Here is an 8937-nt window from a genome sequence, read left to right as displayed (position 1 = left end):
ACCATCTGAATGTTGCAGCAGAAATCAAGTCCCAGATCAGGCAACATTTTTTTAGTGTTTTTAGCTGACAGGACGTGGAACAAAGTGCAGCCTTCTGCTGATTTAGCACATATGCTTCAAGCAAACTGTTTTGAATTCAGAGATGCGCTTCTGCATTAGTTGTAACTAGTGGTTATTTGAGTTACTGTTGCCTTCCTGTCCTATCCTCAAAACTCTCCTCTAACTTCAACAGCATTTTCACTTAAAGAACCAGCACTCACCCTGGACATAGTTGTGCAGGAAAATCCCAGTAGATCAGCAACTTCTTAAATACTCAGAACATCTCGAACAACCAACCATGTCACATTCAGACCACCTTTCTTCTCCATTCTGATACTCGGTTTGAACTTTAGAACTTCAGCAGGGTTCAGATTAAAAAGTCAGCCTGAATTCCAGATGCCCTCTGGTTATGACAGTTTTCCGAACATGTTTATTTTTTTAAACGATTCTCCATATTATCTATTAGTACAGACTTACTTGTGGTTCCTGTAGTTTTCAGTAGTTAAGTGGGAGGTAGACTGTAGCTATCAGGCTTCTCTGTGGCATCGGGCCAACATGGAAGTGCCAAAAACTGCACTGTATCTGAAATGGACACTTTACAGCCTGTTCCAAAGACAAATCAATCAGCTGCACATTTAGAAATATGTTTGTAGTATGTTACAATAAAAGCACTTTAGCTGCTAACTTATTATTACCCCTTTTGCCTAAATATGGTTATGTCTTGCTCTAATGCTTCCAAAACCCTAAAATCAGTGAGTGATGATGGGCACATTCACCTTAAATACATAGTGTGTGTAGAGACAGCTCACATTTTGAGACTGAATGGTGTCTGTCATTACTCTCTCTGGTGAAGAGAGAGTAATGACTGTAGGTTTGGTTTTTTTTGTTTTTTATTACTTTAAAAATGCTTTGACTCTGAATGTGGCATGGTTAGTGGTGCAGTAAGAGCAGGATCAGGTGACCCTGAACTATGCCTTAGTTATTCTATACAGACTTGGGCCACTACCAAACCAGTGATGCAATGAGCGCTGCTCCCCTACTCTCTCTTCCACTCTCCATGTTTTTATGTGCTTCTTTGGCATATCATTAACATCTATTTCATGTAGGTTTGCCTTTGTTGTTTCTCTATGCTTTTTTTCTCATTTTGTTTTCTCTTCACTCCAGTTGTTCACCATAGATAGCTGCTCCCCTGAGCCTGGTTCTGCTGGAGGTTTTTCAGTTTTTAAAGAAAATTTCTTCCACCACTGTTGCGAAGTGCTTCCTTGTAAGAGATCATTGAAAATTAGGTATCTATCTATAATGTTGTTGGGTTTATAACTTACAATATAAATTAGTGATGTAGTGATTTGGCACTATATACATAGGCTAGTTTAAGTCCCCATGATAATTCAGTCATGGGTTAAAGTTTACTTTTACTTGATATCATGGCAAATAAAAAAAACAACAACAACAACTAAGAAGAAATCAAAACTAACAACAGTAATTTGAGATAATGACAATCAATTTTTGAGGCATTGAAATCAATGACAAGTGAGCAGTTTACTTTTTTATTTTTCTTGTCTCACTTATTTTTCAATGTCATGTCAGTCTCTGTTACTGCTATAAACTACATATGGGTTTTGTCTTCAGGTGAAAACAAGACAGACAGCAGAATCTAGGAAGCAGATTTCAGTATTAATCTTTACCCAACAAGACTACAAGAACCACCCACTACAGACCAACTTGCTATTACAGCAAGTGACCATTCATGCCTGCCACTCACCTAAAGACAACACTGACCACTGAACTTCTTCAGAGGACACTACAGCACATGACATATTAATCGGTGTCATTACAACAAGTTAATGAAAAAGTAGTGTGTAAAATGAACCTTATTATGGTCCAATTGCTTCTTTAAGGTAATTGCTGATGTCTTAAAAGAAGAAGTATACGAAGTGGCTTACCCAGTCTCCAGACCCCAATCCTATAGAAAATCTGTAGGAGCTGAATCATTGAGTAAGCTAAGAACCCTAAAGGATTGAGAGTTTCTGTGAAGAGGAATGGGCCAGATTCCCTCCTGAGATGTGTGCAAACCTGGTGACCAAATACAAAAAATATTTTGCTTGGGGATAAAATATTTATTTCATTCAGTGACATGCAAATCAATTTATAATGTTTATATAATGCGTTTTTAATGGGCTTTTGGTTGATATCTCTCGCTATTAAAATGACAGAACCATAAAAATTATTTGCAAGTGAGCAATCTGTATTTGAGATGATAAGTGCATCTTTTCAGTTTTATGCTGATGACGTATAGACTAACGTATACCCTGGTATGTTAAATTCTCGTAATAGCTGCCTTTGCAAAGTTTCAGACTGGATATCAAATAATTTCCTCCACCTGAATTCAGACAAAACTGAAAATCTTCTCATTGGGTCGAAGCTCACTGCTGAACAGATTCTGCTGTCAGTCCTTTTAAACCTGTAGCAAAAAAAATCTTGATGCCTGGTTTATTGCCTGGTAAATTTTGAGCAGAATATGTCAAGAGCACCGGGCAGAGTGGACTCAATGGCAGGATTCAGAGAGTTAAAGTTCATTTATTTACAGTAAAAAACAAAACAAAACAAAAAAACACCCTGGTGACATATACAGGTCGTGATGGGGGGAATAGGGATCCAGGGAAAGGAGCGTCCAAACAATCCAACTCTTCTCACTCACTCAGCTCAGGCAGTTTCTCCAAATACTCCAATTCAGGGAAGGTCTGTACACGAGAGGAAGAACAATGAGATTATTGACAAGGGGAAAAAAGACAAGGAAAACAGACTAGACAAGAGAGCTGAGGCTTTACTAACAGCATAGTTCAACAATCCAGCAAAGAATTAGCCCCAGCCACCGCCTTAAATACTGGCCTGCTGATGAGCTCATCTAGAACAGGTGGCTGATTCCCGCAGGTGTGTTAGCCAGAGGCAGGAAGCCACAATGAGTCTTTCTCATGAACAATGCAGGCTGTGTATAAATCAGTTATCAGTATTTTAAACAGAGCGAAGCGATATCATTCTTATTTTGCCATTTTTATACTACTCATGTTTTAGAATTGATTTTAAGATTTTACTCATTACTTCTATGACCCTTTGTGGCTTTAAGCTGCATCTGATCTCATTGTATCATATGCACCAGCACGCACCTTAAGATCCTCTAGCAGGGGTCTTTTGTCTGCTCCAGGGGTTGACTGAAAACTAAAGGTGACAGGGCGTTTGCACTCATAGGCCTGAGGCTCTGGAATGATCTGCCCAAGAAAATCAGTTTGGCAGATTCAGCCACTTCAAGTGTTACCTTAAAACATATTTTTTATGAGAAGTTTTGCTTTTTTCTGTTTTGAGTTTTAATCTGGTGAACAGACATCCCTAGAATTTCACTCTAATATTAGTGTTTGTTCAGTGGTTGTTTTTTTTTGTTTAATCTTTGTTTTATTCTGTTTCTCCTGTGGTGGTTTTGTAACATTTTTATAGAGCACTTGTCAAAACCAAAGTTATTTCAGTTATTGGTTAGAGTTATTACAAGTTGGTAGTGCTTAACATTCTCTCTTCTCTCTCCTTATTTTGTTTAGATTTATACCTGCCTGCAATTACATATGATTACAATTATGCATAATTAACTATAATCACACATAGATGTAGTTTGCTATAGTATTCTGTCTTATTAAAAGAACGTTGGATGTTAGGTCCCCTGTTTCTTGGATAACAATAACCCCAGAGATCACACACCTTTTGACAACCAAAAGAAGAGTATGACACTGGAAAGACTCAAGAAAGGAATCATGGAAAAATAAAACTAAAAGACACAGGTCATGTCACGGTTCTGGGTCATTTTGACCCAGCACTTTCTGTTTCTTATATTTTGGTGTTTTTCTAGATTATGATTTATGTTCTGATTCTTGAGATGTGCTGTTTTGCTTATTATTATTCTAGGTTTCAGTTTGGTTCTGGTCATGAGTTTAGTTTGATGTTAATTCTTCTTTAAGTCTTTGTCGTCCCTGGGTTCCATGTGTTATATTCTTTCAGTCTGCCTCTCAGTGTCAAGTCTGCATCTTTGTGATTTGTTTTGTGTTTCCTGTTTTATTTTGATAGTCCCAGGCTGATGTCAGAGTGTTCAGTTCTACTGCTCTCCTGTCTCGTTAGTCTAATTTCTCCCAGCTGCGTTTCCCTCCTGTTTCCCATTCCCTGATTACTCCCCAGTGTATATAAGCCCTGTGTTTTCCTCTGCTCTCTGTTGTGTTGTTAATGTCTGCTCACCCTCAGATTACGCTGTGTGTTCCATTACCTGTTTTGCCTGCCTGTTAGTTTATTTTCCCCCAGTATAGTTAGTCTTCTGTTCAGTCTGCAACCTGCAATAAAGTTGTTTATTTTGAGTTCACCTTTGCCTCAGTAAGTCCTGCATTTTGGGTCCTTCCTCCCTGCCTGCCTGCACACAGCCATGACAGGTCAGACAATATAAGAATTTAAAAGTTTGTATAGCATAGGTACAGCAAGTTTGAAGTTTTATATCAAAGTGTCCTTTAAAATTAATCTTTCTGTTATGGTTCCACTATGGAACTCACTTCCTTCTTTTGCATGAATATTGCAACAAAACTGCTTTGAGTGTGTCTTTCTTCATGGTAGGATGAGCACAGAAAGCATGTATAGCCAGGGCCACACTGTAAAAGGAAAGGAAAAAATCCATAAAAACAGTAATATATCAGCAGCTGGGTTATAAGAAAATGGCATAAAGTAATGGGAATTTATCATCACAAAAAGTGAAGACTACCAATGTAGTTTTTATGTTAAATAAAAGGTATTTACATATGTAACACAAATGAAATTACAAATGTTAAAACACTGTTCTAATATCAGTACTCGGGGTTAAAATTGCTTTTAAGTTCTTGTTCTTTTATTCTGTATTTAATGTAATAAAACCCACAGAAAAATCTAAATACAGTATAATGTCATAGTTATTACATTACACTGTTATTTACAGGTCTTATTAAGTACATATTGACTGATCAGATATGATTCCACATAAAACAATGGCATATTTAATGGACATGAACACTAAAAGAGTTGCACTTAATGAATTATTAGCTTTACTTTGTATAATAATGTCATAATAGTGCTGCAATTACACATGACTATATTTAATGTAGCTGTATTTGTCCTTAAAAACAATTGCTTTTAAATCACTATATATATATATATATATATATATAGAGAGAGAGAGAGAGAGAGAGAGAGAGAGAGAGAGAGAGAGAGAGAGAGAGATGAACAGTGCAGTTGGAATAATGGAAACTGCACATTTAAAGATTTAAACATCTAAAGACTCATTGCACATTGTTCTCGCTTTCCCTTGACAACATGTTGGTGTGAGTTTTATTATGAAGCCTGGTGTTTCACTTTCTCAGGCTCTCACCTCTGTGATGAAACTGATATTTTAAGGTCTGCCATCTGCACAGGTGCCAAAACAGCCTGGGAGTTCTACTGGATGTCTATGGATCAAGCTCCTATTCCCGAGGTCCCTTCTGCTAGGAGGATGGCCCGTCATAGACATTCTTTCTCTCTCTCTCTCTCTCTCTCTTTCCCTCTCACACACACAAACACTTAATGATTTTTCTGAAGTGAACAAAACAATTAAGTAAAGCCTCCAGCATCAAAGTCCTTCAGTTAAAGCTCAGAAGCCTGTAGGGAGGTTTAGTGGAGACTAAAAACAATCAAAGAAATCAAAAGGTAAGTGAGTAAAAAGGCACTCCATGTTTATTCTCTAGCCTCAAGCACCACTGTAGAGGTTACCTCTGAGGGATCTCATCATGTTCTTTGAACACCTTTGTTCTACAACACAAGCACAAGCTGTGAATAAAGGATAAAGATCTGTGCAACTTCTAGCCATATCTATCTTGCACTTAATTTATCTGCCTTGCACCAAAAGTTTTGTAGGCCACATTTGGATTTTGATGTCCCTTTTTTCTCTTTTTCCAAGCTATTAGTTCATAGTAAAATCTTAACTTAGTTGTAAGAATTACAATTACAAAAATATTTTTGTTAATAAGAGAAATATTTTTAAAAATATAAACTAATTCTAGTGCTTTGTAAGAACTTATGTTGGCACATTGCAATGTTTTTCTAATCCCAGCGTAACAGTCATCTCAATGCTCAGCAACAACATTTGGTTTGAATTTGCTTGTCAATATCTATCACTCACTAATAACTGCAGCAGCCTCTCTCTATTTGGTAAGCAGTATGCTTAGATTTTGTTGCAGCAATACTAAATGAAAGACATCTGATCGTATAGGTAACAGCAGAATCTGAAGATATTGGCAGTTAATGAGATGGAACTACAAATAAGAAGTTCCTCATCATCTGGGAGCCCAGCCAGTTTACTTCTGGTCCTAATTCAAATAGCTTGTTTTATGGCTGTTTCTCAGGCACAAGCATTTTCCCGCTATGCAGCTTTTTCACTTCGCTCACCATGATGCAATGGTGTTATCCCGACTATTTCAAGAAGAAATGCACACAAGACAAAATAAACTCAGCCATTGCCTGAGCACCCTGTTGATGGAAGGTTTAAAATACTACAACAACACACATCTAATTCGACCACATACCAAGCTATTTATGACATTTCGGGACTATAATTTTTGATATCCCAGCCATCTGTCTGCTTGCAAATTTGACACTGCGGTGTGCCTGGCAATTGCATGTTCTTGGTGGCTAAGATTAAGCACTTGTTTTTTTTATTTAAATTGGTATTATTTTAAAACTTGTTACAGTAGTTAAAATGTGTAAGAGATTTACATTTGCCATTTGTGAAACAACAGAAAATGTCTGTTTAAAATCATGGTAGAAGTAATTGTGTAGGGGGAAAGGGTAATTTAAAGTAAAAATAAATGAATAAATATTTAAAGTTGATTTAACTGACTAACTATATGTATATGTATATATATATATATATATATATATATATATATATATATATATATATATATATATATATATATATATATATATATATATATATATATATATATATATATATATATATATATGTATATGTGTATATGTATATATATATATATATATATATATATATATATATATACAAACACACACACACATAGCAAAAGACAACCAGTGATAAATTATCACAAAAGAGAACACTGCACAGAAAACATCAGATTTTGTACAGAAAAACAATATTCTCAATAATATTCTCAATTGCAGTAGAAGAAAACAGCAATACAATAAAGGCAGGTTACAGCTGGCCCACCAAACATAATAATGAAATATCCAATTTGAGCTCAGATTTGAGGGAAATCTGCTTATTAATTTTTTGGCTTATGCTTTTATATGTGATAATCTTTTCTGGACATCATACAGAATTCACAAAAGTCTAGTCATTTCAAAACAAACAAAAACACATGGCTAATAAACCTCCAACATGCAATTATTTTTTGTTTTTGTTGTTGCTGTCTTTTCTCATAATGCAAGTCTGGTTTGCTACTTGCCAGCAGTTCTTGGACTGAACTATTATATTTTTAGTCTCTAGGAAAAAAATCTGTTAAAATTTCTGTATTCTCTGACCATATGGAAATTTATTTCTGTTACCATTATAAACTGGGGCAATATAGTAAAATACAATTGGAGCTAGAGAACCACATGATTATTGTTAACTGGGAACACTGATGAATGAGTTGCTCTGACTCAATAACTGGTTCTGATGTATTTAATACCACGTGTCATTTATTTTAGTTTTTAAAACAGAAATAAATGACCTTTCCTTCTGCAATGCACCTAAGCATAGACCCTGTGGGTCTATGTCATATTTATACCAAAAGAAATTGTTTTCATCTCTTCTTAATTGCAAATCTAAAAGCTTAATCCTGTCCATCGTTGGATGGGTCACAGGTCAAACTGGAAATAACAACTTTTCCTGTGTGCACAGCACGTGCCTTGGACTGCTGCTGACCCCATTTTAGAGCAAAACAAGACCTGCCGATCTCTGTATATGCAGCATGTTTGCAGTATTTGTGACATTTTGGGAAGCAAGCCAAAGCAGGAAGAGTTAGACTGAATGCTAAAATTGCTAACTTATAATAAAGGATTGCTTACAGCCAGAACATGCAGATGTGTGGACATACCTGACAACAAAGCCCCTCTTCTGACAGTCTGAGCTTCAATGTGGTGACAGTGTTTTTAAACAGAACTGTGTGCAACTGTACACAGAGATTACAAGTTCTTAAATCTTAATTTGGATTGGCTCTGGTCATCCTTATCCTGATGTGTACATGCTCTGTAAGAAGAGTTCAGGGTGTCTATACCAATGACACCCTTTAACTTTATGGTTTATTCCACCAGTTTGTGTCCCTATACTAATGTCCAATAATGTGCTGATGTTGATATACGGATTAGTTATCATTTAATGTTAATAAATGACAAACTGATTAATCATCAAAATAATGTTTACTGTACCACTGAGAACACTACACAGGGGGCATCTAGGCAAACCCCAAGCCAGCCAAAAGATACAATCTCTCCAGGATGTCAAGCGTCTGTTCTGTCTGCAGGTCCCAGAAACGACATCTGAGATCTCTGTCCAGAAGACTGCAGTCCTAGGAGTAAATATATAGAGAGAGATGTTATAGTATTAAAATGACACATCTGATTCAAATATTAAAATTTGGCCAAAAACAATACTAATTTTGTACCTTAAACAATTACAACTATTAAAAAATCCTTCATTTAGATAGGGAGTCTATGCTTCAGTCTCTCAGTGACAAATGACCTTGGCTCAGAAACAGTGTAGTAGAGATAGACCCACTCGCTTTATCAAAGCCACAAAAGGGAAAGGGTTAAGAGAAATAACCATGGAAACACTGAGAAAAAGCCATCCAT

This window comes from Pelmatolapia mariae, linkage group LG4 (genome assembly GCF_036321145.2).
Source record: "Pelmatolapia mariae isolate MD_Pm_ZW linkage group LG4, Pm_UMD_F_2, whole genome shotgun sequence".
Classification (NCBI taxonomy): domain Eukaryota; kingdom Metazoa; phylum Chordata; class Actinopteri; order Cichliformes; family Cichlidae; genus Pelmatolapia; species Pelmatolapia mariae.
Note: the sequence above shows the minus strand (reverse complement) of the source record.